Here is a 19,596-nt window from a genome sequence, read left to right as displayed (position 1 = left end):
TAAAATTTAGCGGGGAATTCGCCCTCACGTGACAGAAGAAACAATTCAGTTTCCCGGCCTAATTTTTCGGAGATATATACGTCAAATCACAACCAATACTTCCCCTCCCTCTCCCCCTCAATCACCATCCCCACCCTATTCTCCTAAGATACCCTTCCTCCCCACTCCATCCCTCTCCCTGGCCACATGAATAACCGTAGTGTACTCGTTACAAGTAACCAAATTACAAGCAATCAATTACTTTTGAAGATTTTTGTACAAAAAATTCACAACAGTGCATTCATTACATTTAAAAGTATTCAAATTACCCTTATTCGTTTCTATTTTATCTTCCCTTTCTAAATTTTCCGTTTGTTTCTACAAGTTTCCTATCTTGGAATACAACAACCATATTCCTCCGACATGAAATTGTTCTACCAAACTTGGTGAAATGAGGAGATACCTAGCATTCATTTCAGCTATTTTATGCAGTGCAAGACAGTACAAAAGCCCTTTTTAAAACCGACATAAAACTCTCGTTTTGAAAGTCTGAAGTAATCGGAAAGTAACGGTCAACTACATTTTATCTCAAGTTATCTAATTGATTACTTTTTAACCAATACTCTTTGTAATTGTAATCCATTACGTGTTCGAGTAACTTGTAAAAGACTGGTCTTGTGACAAGCCACACCAGTTTCCCCGCTAAATTTAGCGTGATAATTAACGTCATGTGACACACCGATTCCATTTCCAATCTAGTAGAGTCTGAGGATTCTGGTATGGATAGTTTAGGTATCCCTGCCGAAAAACACGGTCCTCTTTTCTGGGGGACTCCCATTACTTTGGAGCTAACTAACGCCTTCGAATCCTTTCGCACTCCCGACATCCCTGGTGACGGTCTCCGCAATAATAAGAGCACGAGGCCACACGAGCTGATTGAGGCACTTGTCTCCTAAGAACTACACTTCTGCCGGTGTCACACATGTATGGAACATTACTGATATCGGCATATTCAATACAACGTTCCAGCCTGTATATGTTAGGCTAAAATATGTTGCGTGACTCGGCTGTAAACGCATATGTAAAATAACTTTTAGATGTTGATTTTGGTCTATCCTAGATTAAAAAACACAAAAGAAGTGTTAAACGAATTTTCGGACGAAATGATGCGGTAATCGATAACGTGAACGAATGCGTGGCGCGTGATATTGATTAGAGAAATTGTACTCCACATGCTAAGAACGCATTCCACAGCGCACTTCTCAAGGATGGCCACGCGCAGAATGGGTTAATTGGAATCGTCTATATGCGACGCACTCTATAGGTATATAAACTTATTTACGTGCCTACATTTACGTGCTTCTATATACCTCATTCGTGCGTCGTGTTTCATAAAAGTTCGGACGTTGTTATTTGAGTCTCAGAAATAGAAATATACCCTTGTAAACTTACCTGTAATCTATGAAAAGTCCAAATTTGGTCCTGCTCCTCGCGTGCTCTGCCAACAGTCTTTTGAACCATGGCATGCCTTCTGACATAGGGTCTAAGAGCGTTCCCTTTTGTCCGGGAGTCCATAGTGCGTCCAGGAATATGTAGTCACAAACTCCCGGATTTGTTGGCTTGGTTGAATACAATAACGAACTAGCATATACGGATAGTATTGGTTTCTTCATCATTGCATTACCTGCAGAGAGAGAAAACTTAATTATATATATTCATATTTTGCATAACTAGTGAATTAAGAAAACTACTGAAAAAAATAGGTTTATTATTAGATAAAGTACTTCTACTAAAATATGCAGGGTGCTTTTTTTAGCTGCACAAAATTTTCAAAAAAAGAAGAGCTGCGTTAGGGCACTTTGAGTTATGCCATTAGCATACCCGACCTGGCGCCCACTAGGAAAAAGTATTTTTGGCAACTAGGCGGCTAATTAACGGAGATCTCTTAATTAACTTTTTAATTATTGTTTTTAGAGGGCCTATTGCATTTAGGAAATTGAAGCCCAACCTTAATGTGCTCCAACCCCACAGCGAAATAAAGTAAAAAAATGTGTGTTTGCGCGCGTTTCTGGCTAAATTATTTCATTCCCGCAGGCTCTTTCAAACCGAAACTGACCAGAACAAGAGCATCAATGGCGTCGATATCTTCGCCCTCGCCTGGCATCACAGCAGTGACGTCACCTGTGACGCAGGCGCTGCCGTCAGCGAATACGTTGCTCTCTCCTTAGTGTTTTGCTTACCGCGGAAGGTGTAAGTCACGCTGTCCCAGCGGGCATCGTGACGCTACCCTTTCCTTTCGTTGATATGACAGAAGCTGCTTTGAAGACTTGTGTCAATGGCGCTACAAAGCGACGAACACTGCGTCACTTGCTCCTCTTTTGTAAAGGACACAGGTTTGCACCCATATCTTTGGAAGGACGAAGGCCACAAATAACACAGGCGCTATGCGATTCATAGTGATGTGCCTTTCTTTCTCTGACTGTGGCAGGAAATACATCTGAATGGCGTCGCTCATTGCGACAAGGCTTTCGGTTGAAGAAAAAACAGACATGGTGATCGCGGGTCCATATCACATGAGCGAATGACGTTTTAGCGAACAGCGACATTTGAGCGAATCGACGTTTTAGCGAATATCGGGGGCGCGCGTTAACCCATCCGCCGCGCTGCGCTTACGCCGCTTCGCGGCGACAGTCTGCGGCGGCTCATTACAAAATTGGGAACCCATTTGGCCCACCCAAAAACACCGCTTCGCGGCGTCCGACTATTCGCTAAAGTGTCATTCGGTGAAACGTGGGCGTTCGCTAAAACGTCATTCGATCAAGTGCGTGCCTCCCGGTGATCGCATATTTAACTATGCAAAAAAATGCTCGCAATGCGGTGCAACTTTATGCCGCTCAGCACCCAGGTCGCTTCGTTCCAGCCCACACTTCCTTTATACGCGTTTTGAACAAGTTTGCATCAAGCGGCAAGGTGGTGAGTGGGCGAAAACAGAAAAAAATATATCCAATGCCGCGAATTCGAGACTGACGTTCTCGCGTACGTAACAGCTACCCTAAAGCAAGCGTGCGCGAAATTGCGAGGTTTCCTGGGACAACGATCTCTACAGTGTGGAAAGGGCTTGTGAAGCATCGCATGCATCCGTTTCACATTAGGCTGTACCAAGAGCTACATGGCAGTGACTTCCAACGACGACTGGACTTTTTCAGTCGGGCTCTGACTGAAATGGACCGGGATCCTGGATTCTTGAAAAATATTATTTGGAATGATGAGGCTCAGTTCTGCAAAAATTCCACGGTGAACCTCTACAATGCCCATTACTGGGCAAGCGTAAATTCTCGTTGGCTCCGTCGGCACAAACATCAAGGGAGATGGTCTATTAACGTATGCTGTGGAATATTTAATGATAAAAAAATTGGCCCATATTTCTATGACGGCACACTGAACGGAAAACTATACACGGAGGGAATCCTTAAAGGAGTCGTGGAAGAGTTTATTGCCGGCCTGCCTCTAAGCGTCCTGAAGGAGACGTAGTTTCAACAGGACGGCGCTCCAGCGCATTCTTCTTCGCGTGCTGTTCGATTTCGACACCGAATTTTTCCAGAGCAGTGGATTGGACGCAGTGGTCCAGTTCCGTGGCCGGCACGATCCCCAGATCTGAGCCCGTTATATTATTATTATTATTTTTTTTTTGGGGTTATGTGAAGATTGAAGTCTACGCCACGGAACCCACCAGCATGAACAACCTGAAGCAAAAAATCGTCGGTGCCTGTGCCGCAGGTCAGCCTGAAGTGCTCGAGCGCGTGTTGTGTTCCATGCGGAGCCGACTGATGATGTGCGTTTCTGTAGATGGAGTCCAATTCGAGCACATGCTTTGAACACAACTGTTTCCAACTTCATAAAGTGGCCAGGCGGCGGCAAACGCTGGGTGGCTTATCAAATGCCCAAATCACTTTGGCTGCCAAGCTTTTGTTTTTCTTTTTTTTTAGTATTAAAATGCGCTTGGCCAAATTTTTGCCTGCTTTTCTCGACGAACGAAAAGGTTTCCGAAGAAAATACTGGTGCTGTGAAAAGTTCTAATTTGGGGCTCTAAGTTAGACATCAGCGTGTTGGTAAACTAAATAATACCGAAATAATAAGCAGAGGGACGGTGAGTGGAATAAGCAGAGAGCAGGGCCCTAAACTCGTGAAACTCAAATTTGTGGCCGAAGTTGAGGGAGCGCACCGATTGGACAATCACGACGATGACTCGGCGCTTTTGTCGCCAACATCCAATCGGCGCGCTCCGTGAACTTTCGGCTCCGACTTTGTGTTTGACGAGTTTAGGGCCCCTGGACGGACAGAGGCACGAAAGCACGAAAGATTCGTGGTTCTGTCCGGCCCTTTGTTTATTCTTTCAGTATTATTTGGGGCTCTAAGTGAGGCAGTAAAACTTAGTTCTCAACAGTGCCCTGTTTTAGCTACACTTGAAAAAGCGCCGATGCCGTGTTCACACTGTGCCGCGCACAGCATATGACTACCGTAACGTGAGCCAGGACGCCGGTGCAAGGCTCCTTCCTCATTTAATAAGAGCCCATAAAACATAGACCAAAGAAAGATTATTTTGTTACACGCTGCAATAGTTTAACTGCCAGAGGGGCCAACGAGTGATATTACACAAACATGATTAATTTGTTCTTTAAAAAAAAACCTGACTAGTTTAATGCATCAAAAAGCAAGAACTTAGAAATAAAGCAGCGGTGGCAAATAATAGGTAGCAGAAGTCTTCAGCATTGAAAAAAATATTTTTCCCAAATAAAACGCAGGAAGCTCGTCTAACATTGCGGGCCGTTGGCAATGCATGCAACAGCATATATAGTGCCAACGAAAGCGTCGCGTCGCGAACAGGTCAAGAGAGGGATATGACACAGCACAGCTGACGCCGACCGCAGACGCCTAAATTACACCTGCCGCGGTAAGCAAAACACTAGAGAGTAACGTATTGCAAAAGCGCTGACGGCAGTGCCTGCATCACGGGTGACATATCTGCTGTGACGCCAAGCGAGGGTGAAGATATCGACGTCATTGACGCTCTTGTTCTGATCACTTTCGGTTTGAAAGAGCCTGCGGGAATGAAATAATTTAGCCAGAAACGCGCGCAGAAATTGTTTGTGCATTTACTTCGCTGTGGGGTTGAGCTTCAATTTCGTAAATGTAATAGCCCTTCTAAAAACAATAATTAAAAAGTTAATTAAGAGATTGCCGTTAATTAGTCGAATAGTTGCACAAAAATACTTGGTTCCTAGTGGGCGCCAGGTTGGGTATGCTAATGGTATAATAAATAAAAGTGCCCTAACGCAGCTCTTCCTTTTTTTTTTTGAAAATTTGGTGCAGCCAAAACAAAAACACCCTGTATATATATTACTTAATAGAACCACATATCGTTTCGAAATATGCGCTAGAACTAATATATTGCAGTAGCTGAAAGGCAACATGTCGCAAAGGCATGCACGGACATGTTCTAGTCTTATGCTGGAGCCACGTCTTAGCGGTTCACGGCAGCGCTTCCATAGAAGCCCAAAAATTCAAAATAAAAACATGGTAAAAAGAATAAGACGTCACGGTTTGATCAATTTACCAAAACTACTACTCAATTCTATCGTACCCAGCTATTATTGTACCAAGATTTCATTATGACGACGGGCAAACTGGAGGCTCCTCAGTAGAACAAACTTTTAGATCTTGTGGGGATTCCTGTGGTCTCCCTTCCCCGACGGCTGTGATAACGGCTGCGGGTCGGAACGCTCGGCCACCTTCGGCGTGAGCTCCGACCTGTTCGTGAAGCGGAGGGTCCCCTGTCTTAAAGGGCCCTCCCCTCACTCTCTCTCTCTCGGGGGGCCTCTTTCCGTTCCCCCCCCCCCCCCCCCCCTCCCCTCGGATGCGGATCGCTGCTGACAGGCAAAGAGGTTTCGCCTCTTGTTTTCCCGCTTTCGGGAAAGGGACTCGTCATTTGAACACGAAAGAGATGGTACGTGTGTCGACGACTGCTCCGACGCTTCCCGAACTTGGCTCTCCGGAACCCCGCGTCTGGCAGACAAGGGCCTTTTCTTACCTTGCCGGCGCGGGGGGCATTTCGGATGGGGTCATTGTAGTTCATTTTAGAAGAGTCTTCTAAGAAATGCTCTTGGACCCTGTCCATACTATTGTATGTGCGTCTTCTCCTCGGCTACTTTCAAGAGAGGGAGTCAAGTAGACGATCATTGGCACCGACGGAGGTATTTATCAAACCGACCCGCAGTTACGTAGCCCTAAACGTGGTCTATATTGCCGCGGATGTGTGGAGTCCGCGCTGCTAGGTTTGACGTCTCCATTGAGATCGTCGCCGCTGTTGAGATAACCCTTTGGTTACTCTATCGGGATCTTTGTTGGTAGTTAAGATCCCACAATATATTAGAACTACGAATGCTATCGAAGTTAATCAACGTGTTCAGCTTATTCTTGGATATAAGACCTTGTTATGGTTGTATGAATAAAATAGATTTTATCCGCAATAGCGCCACCCGCGTCGCCGAGCGAGTGCGCGTATGGCCGAATAGTTTCCTTGCTTGGCTTCCGCGCAGAGGCCCCAGTTTCGATTCCTGGAAGTATTTTTTCACGTATTTTTTCACGTATTTTTTAAACTTAGCTTTCTTGTAACTTCGAGAATCTTGTCATCTGATCGAGGTTCGAATGTCCTACATGCCGAACGTTCTACGCCGAATGTTCCGGAAACCCACGCGAGTAAAAAGGGTGCTTTGTGTGGCGGTCCGGAGTCAGTTTCGCTGCTGCGCTCGATCGTGCTACCCCGCCGACCTTCGTTGCCTCCGACGCTATCTTATTGTTTTTTTTTTTTCGGTTCAAAGTCTACTTTTATGCTGCACTAACCTCTCTCTGCCAGTCATTCGTGACCATATTATGGAAAATTGTGTAATGTGTAAGATGTGTATTACATCTGTTGCAAAATATATTCCGGAGGCACCTCACGGAGTGTTTGAGAAATAGCGACGTTCCAAATAAGCATATTTAAAAGTACAACAAAAATATGGTATTTGCCTTTCAACCGCAGTAAAGTAGAACTGTTTTTATGAATATTTTTTTTGTGTTCCTTAAAACAATTTGTCAATAAAGTGGGTTCGTTCTCGTTAAAAGTTTTAATTTAAATTTTACGTATTATGCTCCTTATATCAATTTACTAGCAAATAAAAATGGTTAAATATTACGATAATCTAAAAGTGAAAAATGAGTTTCCAAAATATTCTTGCCTGTTTTTAATATTATGTGAATATGACAAAGGGATTTTTTTTTTATTTTAAGGAATTTGGTGAACTGCGGTGTGCCAGCAATTTTTTAGGTAATTATTGTTATTGTGAACTTGACATAAATATGCCGAATATAATATTTAGCCACGTATTACCTATTTACATTGAGTCAATTATCTCTATCGCAATGTCAAAGCTTCATTACATTTCTACGGTATACAATACAAATGAATACGTTTTCACCATCCCTTGTGAGAAAATGTTGCATGCCAACAATTTTACAAACCAAGCCACAACTCTTTCGCATATCAGTGGAGCTCAACACGTTCTCCAGAAACTGCTCTAATACCAGACAAGAATAGCAATATGTCGAAAGTCATGCCTAAACTAAGACTTGAACTTTGTTTAGGCGTTTCACTTATCCTCTTCAACAAAGCGGCTGCGTGAGTGAAACTTTGAGAGTAGCCCAAGCTAGATTTGATGCCCAAAACAAATAAGATGCTTATCAAACAAAAAAATAAAAGTGGAGGAATCGAAAACGACAAATGGGAGGACGGAACGAGCGAGTTGGTAGGAATAATTAAACTTGAGGAAGAAAACGAGAAGGGACGGACAAACGCAAATTTCAAATTTTCGGAAGGACAAACACAAACTTCCAGTCTGTGTTTGTGCGTCCCTTCTCGTCTTCCTCCTCAAGTTTAACAAATGCGACCGCGCCGATTGTCGACTATAGTGCTCGAATGTGGACTGTATTTTTTTTATACTTTTGAACTTCCTCTTTGGATGGATGTCGTAGTGCTGAGAGCGGGCTTGAGTCTGTACTTGCCACACTTTAGCTTTTCCAGCTGCAGAAGGCTACTAACCTCGCACCACGCGGCTATAAAGCAATCGGAGCAGAAGTGAAAACATTTCACGTGACTTAACGTTTCTCGGCGCACCGCTTTCGGAAAAGGGTCTTGATGTGGCTGGCGTCTCTTGGTCCCTGGGAGCGCATTTGTTTTCTGCCACAAAAACAAGTGTAAAAAAAGCGTTTCCCGGTACTGTTCCCACAATCTACCTTGGAGAACAGATTGATACCCAGTGCGAAGGAGCTTTCAAAATTGAATCTGTGCAAAAAATAACCTGGATCGCTGGCTCCCGGAAAGCCTCTTCGCGGCTACCCGGGTCACTCTTGCGCCTACCAGCCGGTGAAGTACACGTTTCGGGTAAATTAGAGATTTTTCAGTGTTGCCAGCAGAAACTCGTCTGTTGCAACCTTCGCGGTTGGAGAACATTGCTATTTTTTTAACTTCACGCAAACTTTTTTTTTTTCATAAGATATTTTCGCTATCAGTTCAATAAAGGTTTTTGATGCGGCCTGCCTCGTTCCCCCGCCCAGTACTTGCACTCTGCCGGGGTCAACGTACGTGACGTTAAGGCGACCGTCTGGACTTCTGTGCCGTGGAGCTGCTTAAGCACTGCTCCAAGCCCGTATGCCGAGGCACCGATAGTCACAATTATGGGTAGGTCTAGGTTGAACACCCTGAGAGTTTCTGAAGACGAAAGCAACTTCTTCAGTCGAGCGAAGCTCTTTTCCGAAGCTTGGTCTCAAATAAACGGCGTGCCCTTTCGGAGGTACTTAAGCAAAGGTTCTCACTCAGACACAAGGTGGGGAACGAATTGTGCATAATACTCGACCATGCCCAGGAAGGATCTTAGCTGTATGAGGTCTGTTGGGATGAGAGCAGCTTGAAAAGCAACCACTTTTTGTTGCAAAGAAGCAATTCCGGCGCGGCTGACTCTATGTCCCAGAAGAGAGAGTTCTGTGACGCCGAAGACACATTTGTTAAGATTGAGCCTTGCGTTAGAAATTCATTAAAGGGCAACTCCGCTCAATTGCGAAGATTTCGGGATAATGATTGATTTCGAATTAAAAAGCCCTAGTAAAACACACTACGTAGTTTGCTTCGCGAAAAATGGAATATATATTTTTAAATGTAATTTTGAACACGAGCGGAAATCGAAACCGAAACTTCGGCTCCGCCCGGCAACATTGGCCTCGGGTTGCCAAGTACATGGCCATCACGTGGTACGAGATGTCACGTGATCCTCGGCCCAACGACGGGCGGGCGCGAATGTCGTCTGCACCGCACACTTCGCCACGTTTTGGTGTCTACGGCATTCGACGACGTCTGCACAACTGGGGCATAAGTCTGCGCATGTGATGTCTGTAGTGTGTACGAAGCTCCGAGACAATAATCACAATCGGTGAGACCACGACGGCGGTTGTGACGCGGAAGACGGCGGTAACGGCGGGACCACGGTGGGCGGCCGGACGGCTCCCAAGAAACGCGCTGCGCAGGCGCGTTACACTTATCACGTGGACACCGCTGAGCGCCGAGAGGCAACGTTGCTGACGTCATGCGCTACGCTCGCCCGGAGAAGTGACAACAAGCAAAAGGGGGCCATGATGATGACGTTTAGCTCAATGTTGGTTCCGCCCATGCCGTAGCCTTGACTGCGCTGTTGGTTGCGCCTGAATTCGCCCGCTCAAGTCAGCCGATTGCGGTAACTTGGCGAGTTGCAAAGTTTGCAGGACCGTTTAAGAAACATTTAAACAGAACGGCGTCGTAACATTTCAGGTGTGGTCTTTCTAGGCGATACTGAAGAGGACTGCATTGTTTTTTCAAACCAAATATGAAGCGGAGTTTCCCTTTAAAGGGGCAATGACAAATCAAAATCATAATTTTTTTTATTATCCAAAACGATTGAAAACGATGCCGGGACATTACCCTCAAAATTTGAAATTTGGGAATTCAGTATTTGTGAAGTAAAAAAACAATTTCCAAATGCCGAATTCAAAGTTCCCGCGCGATCCGCGCCGGTGCGTTCACGTCAAACATTGCGGAGTCCTGAGTGCCCACTTTTTTTCACGACTCCCTGCGGTTGCCGTGGCGACCCAAAGCGAGGAGGAAAGGAGCGAACGCCGGCGAACCGGTTTTGAGTGGTGTCATCTGTTTTCCGCGGGAAGGATACAAATCCAGGAGACGGCACCACAACGACCTCCCGATCTTTGGTATTTCAAAAAGAAGGTCCGTAGTGCGTTCGCAATTGCGTTAAAAAACATGTTTTAGGATTGCCGTTATTAAATGTCATAAAGATGTCACCTACAAAGCTTCTAAATTTCCTGATTCTTGACGTCACGAATCAAAAGAAGCGAGGAGGCTAGATGCGGGAGAATCAAACGCCAAAAATAAAGAGGCGCCCGCGCGCGGGGAAAAATTCTTTTTTCGCGATGCGGTTTTTTTTGCGTGTCTATGACTGCAACTTGCATCGCTTTAGACAATAAAAAAAAATACGACCTTTGGGGTGTGAGTGCCCCTTTAAAGGGCCTCCAGACGTTCCAGATGTTCTTGATGAGTCTTGACGAAGACGATAACTTCGTCAAGGTAGAGTAGTACGCCTTGGCAGCCGTGCAGGATTTTGGACATCATCTGCTGGAGCGTTGCAGGAGCAGAAGCTAGTCCGAAACGCACACTTTTGCAACAGAACACTCCTTCGTGTGAGTTGAATTCTGTTATGTTGCGGCTGTCTGGATGCAATATCACTTGATGGTAAGCAGCCAACAGGTCCAATTTCGGGAAGTGACGGGCACCGTGTAGAGCATTCAACAGCTCTATGATGTGAAGAAGCGGGTAACGATCAATTACAACCGCTTTGTTTGCGCGACGAATATCAACTCACATCCGAATAGTGCCGTCTTTTTTCTGCACTACAACAATGCGGGAGAACGATTCTGACGCATTAATTTGCTGAATCACGTCTTATTTTTCTAGGGGCTTGTCTTCTTCCGAGACGGCTTGCCGAGTCGCTTGAGAGATTCGCCTCATGCGATGTTGAACAGGTGGAACTGACGCTCGAATGAATTCAATTCACTTCACCCGACCCAGGCCAGAAGCGAAGAGGTGATTCAAACGTGCGAGACATGCTGGAAGTGTCGGACTTTCTATTTACGACGCGGATGCGGTAGCCGGAGTAACTGCCGCTGGTTTTTGTGGCATGGCACGCGCCGCCCACTCTTCTTGCAGCGCCGCAGACATGTCGTCGGGCTGGCAGGTTACATCACTTGCAGATGTGGAAGGTGTTGGTTGCCGACGTTCCGTGTTGTCAGTAGTTTGCTCAGATACCAGAGGAGGGTCTGGCAGTCGTGACGCGTCACCAGGCTTGTCAGCGTCGGTATCGAAACATGTTCTGGGTGCTCTACGTATTTGAATGTCCAATGCTACCACAGCTTTCATTCCAAGTCGCGACTTACCGTTGTCCGCTATATAAAACAGAACTTCTGCCTGTCTTGTCTTGAACGTAACAGTAGCCGTGAAGGCTCCCAGCACGTTGATGGGCTCGAATGAAAAATTCAGCGACGTGACAGGGGGTGGCACAACTTTGGTGTCACTTGCGAGCTGGTGTGTAAATGTGGCACACACCCAGCTCGACACTCGTGGAGCGAAAGCTCGCGCTGTAGAACCAAGGGATCATTGGTTCGAGCCCCATCCCTGCCCGTTTCGATCTGGATGAGCATCGTACCGGCGTGCGGTCGTGTATCACTACTGCGTGAGCACGTTAAAGACCCCAGATTGGCAGTCGTACTGCACTGGCAAAATTGCTCATCTACAGTGTAAACCGGTGTTGCCCCATTCTGGCAGACCAACCCTACTCTGTATAAATTACTAAACATCCAATTTGACTTTTTTCTATAAATGTGGACTCGTCCATTATCGAAACAAACTACCCCATAAAAAGCAAGAGCGGTGGTGACGTCCTGAATACTTTTACCGTAATGAAGATTCGTGATTTACACATTCCCGTGATGTGATTCACCAGCGTTGGGTCTTCGTCATCGTCGTCGTCGTCATCCGACAGAATCTGTTCGACTTTCTTGCGCCGCCGCCGTTGTGAATAGCCCTTGTGCGTGCTTCTGGAGACACCGCCATTGTGACCACGACGACCACACTTCTAACAGTAAGGAATCCGGGCTGGGCACGTGTCATTACTCTGGCAGCGTTTTAACACCTGTCGGCAGTTCGCAGACGTTCGTTCATCAATACTCTCATCGTTGCATCTTGGGGGTTGGTCTTGCCACGATCTAGGAGATGTGAATTCGAGCGACCTGTGACCTGGCTGTCCAGACCGTCATAGTCCACCTCCAGACGATTGTTTTCGGCCGGTACCGTTATAGGCGGCACAGGGCGAAATAGCTGTCACGCGTGCGTCGCGCGTGCTTCGAGATTTTGATCTTCGTCTCTCAGCACATTCACTCCTTGCATGAGAGCGAGAACTGTACTGGCGCGAAGACTCTCGAGGTGATGAATTTCTTGAAGACGGTGGTGGCCGTATGATTCCGTCTCAAGTTCCTTTCTGTTCACAATCCTGCTTCTAAGCCGCACTTCGGTTGGAAACGTTGCAAGTCGATAGAGAGCTAGGGGAAGGAGTTGTTATGTTCTGTCCGGGTTCGATCTAAATTCTTCCCTCCTTCATTTGTTCCTTTTTTGCTGGCTATCCGTAGCAGCGTCCCCGAACACCTGCGACGCTCCCGAATGGCACGCGGCAAGAGCGCGCGCTGTCCTGAGCGCTCTCTCTCTGTTTGTTTGTTTGTTTTCTTCTCGATTCTCTCTTTTTCTGCTTCGAGAATTAAAACAGTGCAATGTGATTCGGACTCGGCTGGTCGCTGCTTAGGCCGCCTCCACAGTTTTGGCGACAAGGATGCTGAACCTGGGCACTCTTACTCCAGGAGGCCACGTATGCGTCGTTCGGCTTAAGCTCTCGCCAACGGGGTTGCCTGGCGTCGCGACGACGCTTCTTCCGACGAATTCTGGGCTCACCAGGGAACCTCGGTTGCTGCTTGTCAATGGCTGCGCGTTCCATTTCGAACGTCTTCCTAGATTGCTAAAGCGCCATCTTAACCGCAAGCATGGCTAACTGTGACAGGCCACCACCGAACTTCTTGGACAAGGCCGGTACGTCACCGATACCGTGGAAATCTTGGCTGCGGATGTTCGAAAGGTACTTCTTGGCTACTGGCGCTCAGGCATATTCAGCCGCACGAGAGCAAGCGAAGCTCCTCGACTGCTTGGGGGTCGAAGGACAGCGCGTCTACGACTCCCTACTAGCTCCCGTTGGACCGGCGCAAGCGACATCACCGGCAGGAGATGGTCAGCAGGTTCGACAAGCGTCTCGCGACGTGTACAGCGAGACCATCAAGGCCCTCGAGGCAGAATATTCACAGAAAATCAACGATACCCTGCAACAACTTCGATTCCAGATGAGGAAGCAACATGAAGCAGGAACCCTGCGCAAATTTCTCTCAGCCCTCCAATCATTTGCCTCGTTGGCAAACTTCGATACCGACACGGAAGTCGCCATTCGACGCCAGTTTATGGTGGGGGCAGCTTCCACAGAGATCGAAGAACGCCTGCTTCTAGACGCCGCGCTTCCGTTCAGCGTCGCCTTGCAGACTGATCAATATGGGACGCGGGCACCGTGAAGTTTGAGAGTGGGTCAATGCGACCATGCACGGCTGCGCCGTCGACGGTGTCTGGAGAGGACGTGACCTGCCACGTGACAGAGCGTGAAAGAGAAACATGGCGGTCGTCCGCATCGAATCAACCAACGTGCCATCAACCTCCACCCATGACGCCGTCCGCGCACAAGCCGTGGCGCTCGCGCCGTGAGTCACCTGCGCGGTCTCCGATGCGGCGTTCCTCGGCCCGGTTAGGGAACGCACGCCCTCCGCGCTCGTCTGCCCGAAGAAGTTGTGCAACCTGCGGTCGCAGCGAAGACGTTGGTTTGGACCGTGTAAATCCCCAGCAAAGCTCTGGATGGTCGGAATTTCGTCGTTCGGTGCGTTTCGATTCCCATGGTGGCAACCAAATCCCCGGCGCAACGGCTACGGCAGAACCTGTGACAACTGCGGTTACGATCAGGACCGCTGCAAGGGCTATGCAGTCTCCCCAGCCAGAGGTCGGCGCTGGGCCAACTGTGGCCGTCTGGGACATTTTTGACGCGTTTGTAGAGGGGTTAAACGATCTCTCCAACGCCGCCCGAATGATGAGGTTGAGGAGATGGTCTCCTTCGTCACTGCAGAAGACGAGTCATCCCCAACACCTCCGAAAACAAAGCTCTTGGAGAAGCGATCTACGTCTAAGGTAAAGATCGATTCTGTTGCCCGTAGGAAAGACGAGGAAGCATACCATTACGCCACCACGCTCGTTAACTGCGTCAGCGAGTGCGAAAGAGGCAACAACACAAAAAGGAGCCAGTCGACCGCCGTCGAGCAGCAAAGGCACATAGATTTCGGGTTCGAGACTGAGTTAGAGTGAAGAAACCCAGAAAGGTACCCGTCGGAGAGTCGACCTGTGGCCCACCTCTACGTATTGTGAAGCATGTAGGTCGGTGCACATTCCGGTTGGGGAATGGTCGAGTATGGAATGCCTGGAAACTCCAAGGTGCTCCTGAGGTCAACCTCGAAAGTCATCAACAGAGTATACCGGCTGCTGTTCAAAGTGATCAGCCCGTGAGCCATACTGCTACTCAAGGTAACACGCTCCACGAGCATCATAATTGGCAGCCACAAGAGTGAAGTTCGGCCATGCACAGCTGCCTCGTTCGTGGACGCCTGAGGCCAGACCCGTCTCGGACAGACCACGAGGAAGGGAATTTCAGCTGCTCAGTTCCTTGTGCAAGTGTTTCCAAGGCGCACGGAGCGCAAAAGTTCAACACCTGTGCGGTATAGAGACAATGTTGCATGAAGAACTGGGTGGAGTATGTCCTTCTTTGTTTTTTCTGACTATGTGCGCGTTTCTCGTTAAAGGGTACTAAACATGCCCACTTTTTTCATGTTGTAATCGGGCGTCTATAAAGTATTATGCTCATGAACACGTAATTTGACAGAAGACCTAATTTTATTTTAGAAGCTTTGAATTTCCTTTTTGGGATTTTTTGTGTTAAAAAAAAAATGTTGTTGCGGTTACTGGTTTCGGAAATGACATAACAGCGCAAGGCGAAGATTTGTGTTTCATGTACCAATTTCTCCAATTTGACTTCCGTTTCGATTATCTGCCTCACTCTTTCTCTCTCTCTTTCCGTGTTTGTTGTTTCTATCCTAAAAAAAGGGAGGGGAAAATGTTCTGGTCTGTCCGGATTCAATCTAAGTTCTTCCCTCCTTCGTTTGTTCCTTCTTTGCTGGCAACCTGTCGCAGCGTCCCCCAAACACCTGCGACGCTGCCGAATGGCACGCGCCAAGAGCGTGCGCGCCCTCTGTCTCTTTGTTTGTTTCTGTTCTTCTCGTTTCTTTGTTTTTCTGCTTCAAGAATTAAAACAATTTGCAATGTGATTCCGACTCGGCTGGTCGCTGCTTAGGCCGCCTCCACAGGCGTCAATGGCATTGTCCATTCCCAAACTTAACTTCGTGCATATTCAATGTTCAAAGACGTCGGAAAGACCACGTCGAATAAAAGAGCGGCATCTAGAACCATTCGACTTTGTATTTCAGCCGACATGGCGCCGATCATGAACTGTTTCAGGACCTGTTCTTGTGTTTGGCTCCCAAAACTTGCCGGAATCTCTAAGGCTCGCAGAGCCGACAGAAAGTCCTTGAGGGATTCACCTTCTTGTTGCTTCCGAAGGTGAAATTGCACGTGTTGCAGGGTCACTTTGACGGGTTGAGTAAACTCTGCTTCTAGAAGTTCCACCGTTTCTTTGTAGATGTCTCTCGCCGGTGGACGACGAGCTTGTTCGCCACGTCCCGCTGCCGGCAGTGCTGGTGCCGTTGCAACAGCACTCGCGGGCGATGGTAACGAGTCGAATATCTGTTGACCTCCTTCGCCGAGACAGTTGAGCAGCATTGCCTGCCTACGATCGGCATATTAATCTCGAGCGCCTGTGGCCAGCAGATATCGCTCAAAAATTTGTATCCTTTGTTTTCATGGATTGGGCGGATTACCCGGTTTCACCAAGAACTCTGAACGAAGTCTCCCACCGGACGTCGTCTTCACGGAAAGTTGACCTTCTGCTTGAGGCCGTTCTATACAGCAGCCATCTTGAATGTGGCTGGGGACGACTGAAGGACGCGGCTGGACGAACAAATTATTTCGGCGACGACCGGTCGAGGAAGCAAAGGGCACAGCCGATGTCTTTCCGGTAAACGCCAATCAGGTCTAGGAACTCTTCGTAGCCAGAAATCCATGTTGTGTCCCGGGCTACGGAGACCCTGTTCAGTGAGCGACCAGTCTGGTCCGAGCGTTCTGATAGACTGTTCTTTTTAATTGGATAGAACCAACCCTATAGAAAAAAATTCCATACTCGGCATACTGGGCCAGTATAAAACCGGATTATTGGGCGGGAAAACTGGGTAGTTTTATTGGGAATACTGCCCTACAGAAAAAATTCCCGTATAAACATTCATACCGGTTGACCCGTATATCTCATACGGCGTTATGGGATACGGGTCTCCCGTATGCTACTGGGAACCCGTACCTGTACAGGTTGACCCATTCAGATTCAGGAACCCTTACCTGTATGGGTTGACCCGTTCAGATACAGGAACCCGTAGCTGTACGGGTTGACCCGTTTAGGTATTCCAACCCGTACCTTACAGGTTTACGAATTCAAATATAGGAACCAATATTTATAGATTCACCTGTTCAGATAGAGAAATCTATATCTTTACAGGTTTACCCGTTCTGACGCAGTAATAGGAATCAACATGGTGTTAAACGTTTGCATACGGAAGTACGGATCTTTGCAGGTTTAACAATTCGCATGCATTTGTCATGCAAAAAATGAGCATGAGCCAGGTCATTTCAGGTTATATGCGTATTTAGTGAAGGCAAATTGGCATACTGTAGAACATCAACAAGAAGCTTAACCTCTAAGCAAGCTTAGAAGTCAAGCTTCTTGTTAATATCCCGCAGTAGGATATTAACAAATTGGCATACTGCAGTAGGTTGACCCGAGCTGTCCTCTTCCGTGGAGAGGCCTCTCGACGATGCCCCCATATGTACTCGATGAAGGCATCTGCAGGGGAAAAGAATACAACAGTAAGTCATGTATATCTACAGTTTCTCGAAAAAATATAATATTTTACTTCCTGCAATTATAAGCAAGCAATTTCCACTACAATTTATGCTTTGTTAATATCTTCTGATACCATGCAGACTCCGAGAGCAACTTCTTACGATCACGCAGTCTGCTGAAAACAGCAGGTATGCATGATTCGGCCAGTAAGTTTTGAACCAGCTCAGACCGTGTTCGGAGGAGTGCAGAAGCAGTGCGTAAGTCGGGCTACGGCTGTGTGAAGTTAAGCTGCAGCGTTACAAACGACCCTGTAATTGGTTTCCGAAAGACCGAGGAGTTGCCACCTGTTACTGCATGAGCGCTGAACTGACTTCAGCCAGCGCTTTAATAAAAATATATGTGACTCTTTTGCAAAATATTAATTATGTAGTCTTTCGACACCATAATAAATCACCTGACAAAAAATAAACTTTTTCTTTGGGGGGGGGGGGGGGGGTGTAAGTGTCCGTTTAAGTGAGTTCAGAATAAAGAGGAAGAGCGAAAGAAGGGTACCAATTATAACAGACTTTTAATCTGTTATAATGAAAAAGCTTGAAATAAAACGAGGACATTAGGTAGAAAACGTTTCAAAAAAGCGCCAATTAATTGGGAAGAAATATCTTATCATTGCCGGGCCCTACTCTTTACATTCATCAGCATTTTGAAGCAGGATGATGGTTCAATTTGAGGAAGCATACAAATAACCTCATTCAAGGAGCTGTGGAAACCATACAATTTAGTCACTTGTTGAATATCTGAAAATAATATTCCATGAAATTCTGAACTCACCTCATCATCGACCACTGCGAGCACTGGCACACACTCGGGAGGTGCCTCCGGTGGGCCTGCTACAAGAACCGCTGCTGGAACAGCAGCATCAGCAGCCGGTACGGGTCGAGTGTGATCTGCACCACCTTGCACAACGCGAACTGGAGCAGGAGCACCAGCTGCAGGAACTGCTGCTGGGCAAGCTGGAGGAGCTGACCCAACACCGCCACACGGGGCATTGTCCGCTGCAACATAATAAAACACTGTTTAGAAACAAGACACGGTACAGGAGTCAACAGATTTTTCGGACGCCAAAAATTCAGCCATGCTTGGGTATTCGGACTTCAGCACTTTCCTGGTCCGTTGATGGCATGAGGGCTTCATAGTACTTCATGCCACAGAAGACTAGCGGCAGCGTTTTTCCGTAACACACCGGGACTGGAAAAGTGGCGCGAGCAGAACGCAAAACAACAGGACGAGACAAAAATCCAAAAAAGAAAGAGGGGAAAAAAGGAACTTCGCTCAAATTCGCCGGCAGTGGGCGGCAGAGAGCTTGTTTACAAAAAAATACCGGTGAATAGCTAATGAATATTCATGCCTAGCACTTCTGACGGTTTGCGAGATATAAGCTCAATCTTTCTGACGAAATTCAATGCTGTAGCAGATCGTCTGGCCACCTTTTAACCAGTTGCCTCGCTAGGCACAATCTCCCGCACGATTAAATTTCAGCCTTGTTGGTGCTGTGGTCATGCCTACGACCAGCTTCCTCACTCCCTCCTCCTCAACAAAAACAACTCCTTTCTTCCCAATGACGAAAGGACGTGCGCTGGCCAGGCTTATCGGAAAGTGCATATTTACAATGTTGTGACCGACAGAACAAACTTTCACTTTAAGCCTCATCCATGCGCACAGACCATGGTGTCTTGATATGGACATGATTGTTTGAGGAACTTCAGAAAAGTATTTCTTCGGTCAAACCAAGAGTGCTGTCGAGCAAAACGGGGTCATCGCCATCAGCAACAAGAAACAAACTCTCAAAGCTCCATTTTCACCCTAAGAGAAGAAAATTATAGACACCTCTTAAACTCATTGATACATTGAGGCAACCCTGTAGTATATGCTTACTTCTGTTTGCGACCAAAAAAAATTAAAATTACTTTTGATCCCTCAGATAAAGTTCGAGCACATAATGTGGAGTGTGTGAGGAGGGCAACTGAAAGTGACTACACGCTTACCTAGTAGTGCCAGCAGTTGCTACTGGAGTCTTCTTGATAGCGTCCTCTCTATCTGGAGCTCCTGCTCAGAGTTCACCACCCTCTGCTTTGCCGACCGCAGCTTTTCAACCAGTCAGGCATGCTCCACAAGCGACACAGTGAACGTCTTGTCCTCTGTCTTCTTTTTTCTTGTACTTGCCACCCACTGCAGGGGATGGCGACATGTCAATCTGGAAAAGAAAAAAGGCCCAGGCATTTAAATATTCATTTAA

At 47.1% G+C, this 19,596-nt stretch overlaps 1 pseudogene; it reads left to right on the top strand.

Annotated features, from left to right (window-relative positions):
• Positions 1–13,200: 13,200 nt before the first annotated feature.
• Positions 13,201–19,314, top strand: LOC115311438 (annotated as a pseudogene).
• The last annotated feature ends 282 nt before the right edge of the window (positions 19,315–19,596 follow it).

The sequence above is a fragment of the Ixodes scapularis genome, unplaced genomic scaffold (genome assembly GCF_016920785.2).
Source record: "Ixodes scapularis isolate PalLabHiFi unplaced genomic scaffold, ASM1692078v2 PGA_scaffold7__128_contigs__length_106722199, whole genome shotgun sequence".
In the NCBI taxonomy this organism is placed as follows: domain Eukaryota; kingdom Metazoa; phylum Arthropoda; class Arachnida; order Ixodida; family Ixodidae; genus Ixodes; species Ixodes scapularis.
Note: the sequence above shows the minus strand (reverse complement) of the source record. Positions and strands in the feature narration are given on the sequence as shown.